A 6,694-nucleotide genomic window follows, 5' to 3' on the forward strand; every position below is an offset into this window, starting at 1 on the left:
AGACCTATTTCAGTATTGCCATCACTTGGCATGCCAAAAACATCAGTTAAATGAGGCGGCAGTGGCTTTTACAAAATTCACTATTAGGGAATCAGTACAGGCTGTCATCTCTGTTTAAAGATGTTCCAACATAAATGTCTCATTTGATGTCTGTGATGACTTTAACCCATTTTCAGGCAGGCCTCTAATATGAGACATTAAGAGTAAAAGTTCACTCATTTCTAAACCCTGGTTAAAGGTCTAGGACCTGTTCTCCTGCAGTAGAAAAGGCTACACTTCTGAAGAGACTGAGTTTTAATTTGATACAATCAAATAGAGACATTTTGAAAACTGTAAAGGACTTTAAAATTCACTCTTTTGCCGTATAAACTGTTTATCTAGAAATATGGTAGATGTGTGTTGTGTTTAAAGATGGGGTTTAAAAAAAGTAATCTATTACACTTCATCCCTTCCTGAGCACCAGCAGGCCTCATTACTAAGTAATGCAGTACTACATACTGATCAGAGAAAGAAATTTGTTACACTACTTATTGGTTTACTTTCACATTACTATGTGAAATAACCTGAAATGCATTGTCATATAATCAGTTAACTATATAAACCTATTATTACTACTACTCATTGGAAGGTTGGGGGTTCGATCGCTGACTGCTTCAGTCTGCAGTTATCCTTGGGCAAGATGCTAACCCCAGGTTCTCTCCAACTCTTCCATTGGAGTGTGAATGTTAGATAGAAAGCACTTGAGCACAGAAAAGGTGCTGGTGTGAATGAGTAAATGAGGCAAGTTGTATAAGCTGCTTTGAATGCTCAGGTAGAGTATAAAAGAGCTATTTAAGAACCATTTCATATATATATAACACAAAACTGACAACAAAAAGTAAAGATCAAAACCAGCACAAAAAGAGTTTAAAGCAATGATTACTCCAATTCTGTTTATGGGTTCTTGGTTAGCGTTAGCACACTGTCTGTGCAGATGTTTGCCAAGAGCCAAAGTTAGCATAATGGACGCAGCTTGTCTTTTGTGCATATTGTATAATGTGCATAATGTCCATATCTCCACTCCATAAAAGCTGGAGGCCCCTCCACCATTTCCCTTCTCCTGGTATGCAGACATTTGAAGATCCTTCGCAACACAAGTAACAATTTTATTTTAACAGTGATGTAATTACTGAATTTTATAGAGCAATGTGTTACTTTAGCACATTACTAGAAAATGCAATTTGATCACAATAACACATTCCAAACATTGCTTGTGTTTATAAAAAAACTTTGTTTATCCGAGACTGGTTTGCAGGGGCGTGTCCCCAGCCACCGCCTACAGGTTATCCAAGGCGTTCCTGAACCTCTTCCTAGTAGGACATGCCAAGAACACCTCACCCAGGACACTAAGGAAGGAAGCAGATCCCCAAACCACCTCAACTGGCTCCTTTCATATGGAGAAGAAGTGACTCTACTCCGATTCCTTCTCAAATGACTGAACTCCTCATCCTATTTCTAATGGAGAGGCCAGCCACCCTTCAAAAAAAAGCTAATTTCTGCTGCTAGTATCCTCAGTCTCATTCTTTTTGTCGCTACTCAAAGCTTGTGACCATAGCTCATGGTATGAGGAATTAGGTCAACTAGCAAATTGATAATTTGGCTTTTATGCCCTCACCACGAATTGCTACCTTACATGGAAAATGGCCCCGTCCACCTGGAGGAGGTGCTATAGGGGATGACTGTCCAGGCCCCAGCTATCTGGAACAAAATTACACACCACAGAATTATTCTTTAGTGTTATTCTTTACTATTGTTGTCACCATGGTGACCTCATAGCTGGTTATGGCCATGTTTCCAGGGAAAGTGATCGGCAGATTTAAATGAACTGTTTGCTATAATAGGAAAGAGAAGCTCATTTGAACCTTGGATCCACTCCCCAAGCATTCTCCTTCTTCTCCTGGATTTATAAGTGCCTGCTTGCTCCACACGTCGTGTCGTTCTCATTTCCGTGTCCTACCCTGCTGCCAGGACTGACCTGTCGTGAAACCGCAGCCTTGGACCCAGCTGTTGCTTTATATCAATAAACATTTTTCATTCCCATTTAAGGTTGTGGGTCTTCTTATTGGAAGAGAAAGGATGGTACTTGTCTTTATACTTCCTTTTTTTAGATACATCTGGAAAGCTTTATGGTAAACTTAAATAAATATGGAAACAATAAAAACATTAAACTAATATTTTGTCAATTATTTTTATTAATTTATTTATTGCATTCAGGGGGACACACACAGTTTCCTGTTATTGCACAGAAAATCTAGAAATAACGCTCTAAATACATTCTGCTTGGGAACATTGACGTCCAATATTTAGCCCTCAGGAGCTTCACTGGTGTCGGTTGTCACTGTAGGGACAGAAGCTGCAGCCAGCATCTGGTTTTCTTTGCAAAGCATCGAGATTCAATGCAGGATTAGCCTTGCTGTCCGTGATAATGAAATCGGTGCAACAACCATCCAAAGATCAATACTAACACTTCATTTTTCAAATATTTTTTGCACAGCCCTCTGTTGTAGAAGGGGATAATTATGGTTATTTAAACAGTAGACAAAGCTTGTGTATGCAGTATATTGTGTGAAACAATGACCACTGGTGCTGTCATTGTTTATTCACACAAACAAAAAGTCACCTGTCAGGAAAATATAACCATGAGTCATTTTAAATATTTGAACAAACCAAAGCTGCTGTTGAGGACTTTGACTTTATGTACAAAAGCGCTCGCACACACACACACACACACACACACACACACACACACACACACACACACACACACACACACTGCTTAAACAAACAGACAGTGTGCCAATCCAGCCTGATTCCCTGCACACTCGCTTACATCAGTATAGAGCCATACTCACACCTACAGACACCCTGCGTTACTGTGTGCTATCAAAGCGATGACGAATGGCGTGTATGATAGCAACACACTCTCCTCTCTGTCTAACCTTTCTGAAATACTCGTGACATTCTCCCTGCAGCGCACCTTGTCTGCCTCCCTCACAGGCATTGTGCTGAATTAGCCAGCCATGGAAAACGGCTACTCTGTTGTCAAATGATTCACACGGATGAGCTGCAAAAAAACAAAAAAGTCTGGGCTAATTGGTATTCAAGAAGACGCCGTGCTACCTGTTTCAGAGAGTCTTCCTGTTTGAGAGGCTCACAGTGCCTCCAGGGAAAGTTTGAATGCAGTTGCAGCTGATGAATAGCTAATAACTTCTATTAGCTCATTTAATTACCTCTTTGCTTTTATCACAAGGCTGATTTATTTTCTCAACACACACACGGGCTGCAGCAATTGCGCATCATTTTAAAGCTGCAGCACACGGCCCTGTAAGAGATTTTGGAAGATTAAATGTGTAAATGCCTTCGGAAGCGAGGGTTTAACACGGATGTTCGACTCTGAGCTCGTGAAGAGACAACCAAACTGATCTTGTCAGTTGAAAAAGGGCTTTTCTTTCTAAACAAAAATCAAAGCAAAAGACGGAGAGAGAGAGACACGTAGAGAACAGGCCAGTTAAAAGTGGGCCTGATAACTCCAGCTGTGCAGCATCACACATTTGAAGCACCAAAAAAAGAGGCTTTCTTCTCCCTGTCTCGTCTAACCTTGCACACTAATTAACAAACTATTATAGTGACAGAAACGTCTGCTGAGCGCATTCAATGAAAATGTCTAAAAACAGTTGACTGGCAGCTCCAATCACCACTCATCTCCCACTGTTTTTTCCTCTCTCTATTGTTTAGTGTACACAAATTAGAAGAAAATCACAGTGGTACCATTTTGGGGGAAAAGTGCAGCAGGAGAGAACGTTTTAAATGAAAGACTCTCTCTGCCAGATAAATGGATCCCACTGAGTGAGCCTGTTCACACAGTCACTTAGTCACCCAGTCAGTCAATCAGTCAAATGAACATGCAGATTGTTCAACACCTACCGGAATGAAGAGAACATCCACGTACTGAAGCAACAGACCAGAACACACACCAGATGGGGGAACCTATTAATTGATCAAATATTTATAAGATGCAAATGTGGGGGGAAAAAAATGATGCCGTCGCTGTCCCTGAACACCTGTTTCCCTGCCGGCTTACTGAGCTCTTGTTTACCACCTGTCTTTGTACATACTTCCTCCCTTCCTGAGCACCAGCAGGCCTGTGACTTTGCCTCATGTCTCACGGCTTAAAGATTCTACAGCTTGTTGGCTAGCAGTGTTGTGCGCTACAATTATCCAGTAAACAGGTATGTTTACCCTTTCCTTTACCATCTGTATTCATTTAATCACCTACATATTACATCCCTGTTCACTGCTCCGTGTCTTTTTGCATACCTTGGTCCACTAATGTCAAAAGATTATGATCTAATTGGCTTTTTGTATGCTAATGGCTATAATGGACTGTATATAACAGTGAATGTAGGCTCGCCTTTAGCATGTGGACTGACCGTATTTGCATGACAAGTTGGAGCGCTACATTTTCATCTACATACATGTGACAGGTAACAATAATATTAATGGCTAATTAGTGCTAAGAAACAATAAAATACAAAAGAAAATTGAATTTCCCTGAGCAAAGATCTGTGCTGCACAGCATTGTTAGACAATCCAAAACAAACATGCTAAAAGGTCCAGTTTGGGGACTTGGAATCTTGTCAGATGCCTGAAATTGCTGTTACAGGCAACTGAGCTCCTCACTTCATCTCTAAAGGTGAGCCCAGACACCTCATTTCTGTTTCTGTATCCACCCAGAGCTTGTGGCCGTAGGTGAGGACAGGAACGTAAATGAACCAATAAATCGACAGCTTCACTTTCACGCTCTACCACAACAGGCCGGTACAGCATGCCCACCACTGCAATCCATCCGTCAATCTCCCACTCCATTCTCAGTGGGCACTCTACCTTTCCAGTGGGAGAAGTTACTGTTTACATCATAGTGCAGTGGCAACTACTGTACTGCAGAGATCGCTTGAAGTATTTTCATAGGCGTTTGTATGTCTGTGAACAGATTTTGTCAATAACGTCACAGCTGGTGGATTTTGTGCAGCCCAGTTTTGCAGCAAAACGTGACACAGTCACAAAAAAGTCTATTATATTGAGTACATGGACACAAATGTCCCGTTTTTTTCTTATTTTCAGTACAAATCTCATCTTAGAACATATTTCTGCTTCCACCTCTAATGTCATTTGTAAGGACGCCTAAACCTAACCATATAACAACTGAAGTGAAAAGCAATACCAAAATTATTGTAAATTATTGGTATTTAGAACACAATACTTTGTGTACATGAACAGAAATAAGTAGTTTTCATGAAAACGTGGTAATAATAAGAGAATATGTTTGTGGTCACAGAGAAACACAAAAATAATGCAACAAATTACTTTCTCCTTTGTATTTAAGTAACATACCGCCTCACTCTTAGGAACATTTTGCTGTGTAAAATATGTAATATAAGTACACTTTTTTTAAATTAATGACCCCAACACTGATCACAACAAAGTGCCGAAATACCTCCACAAACACTTGACCACACAGCCTGCAGTTATTTTTGCACTTGCTTAGTGATGTGAGCAGAGCCAATGAGAACCCAGTGAGACTCAATAAGAGAATTGATAAGTGATATCGATAATGGAATTGTTAAATAATTATCAGTTTCCATCTCCAATCATGTGAGACTGTGTTGCTTGGTATGAATAGCTTCTATCTGCCGAGTATGTCATGATTTTTCTTTTTTAAAAAATTCTTTCCACACAAAAGCAAAACAGGTGTAGTCGATGGAGTTCTGACAAATGCCTCACTGCCTGAATATCTGAGAATCCTGCACCTTAATGATCTGCAATGTATGGAAAATGTAAATGAAGGAAAAACAAGGTTTTTGAGCACTTGAATTTGCAGAAAAATAATGAGCTCAGTCTGTGTTTCTAACTTGTCGCTATCAGAGAAAATGTCAGTGTACATGTTGAGTGTCACGTAAGCGTGCTTATGGTTTCCTTGAAGCAGGAAGTCATATAACATAAATGAAAGCGCACTGGCTCATCCACGGGGGATCAGTGTCAGAGGTTGGGATACGCTTCACAGCTTCATGACAGAAGGGCACAAAGAAGGAGCAGGAGTTCGTTGTTCTTGTCTTTAAAGGGTTAGCGCAGCTGAGGGAGGCTGACAGGAGTGCCAAAACTTGCAAGTGTCTTTTCTTAAAGAACAAAAGCACAAGTATGAAAGGTTTTTGAATTGTGCGAGAGGAGGCTTTGTTAGCAATCAAAAGGATTTTAAGTGAGATTTCCAACCCTTTTCTTTTAATAACTTTTTGTGCTTTGAGGGAAAAAAAACAATAAAAATGCTCTTGACATGTTGGTGCCTGGTGGTTAATTTATTCTTTGTTGCAGACAAAGATTTAGAACCTGTGATTCAATGAGTCGCTGCTTTAATAACTACATGAACATTTTCTTTTAAACAACAGAAATTAATTATATTAGTGGAAAGTTTTTTAGAAAAAGATATAGAGCTGTAGATGGCAAATTAAATTAAACAGGAATACCGAAGCAAGAAATAGAGATGGAGCTACAAACACCAGCAGGACAAAAGCCTGGCTGTAAGAAATGAAAGAAAAAGAACGTCTTTGATTACTGCAGCTGCCACTAAATGTTAGGTGGCACAATTTTACATCATGTGTTC

The sequence above is a fragment of the Perissodus microlepis genome, chromosome 13 (genome assembly GCF_051167445.1).
Source record: "Perissodus microlepis isolate ML-2025 ecotype Zambia chromosome 13, ASM5116744v1, whole genome shotgun sequence".
Taxonomy (NCBI): Eukaryota; Metazoa; Chordata; class Actinopteri; order Cichliformes; family Cichlidae; genus Perissodus; species Perissodus microlepis.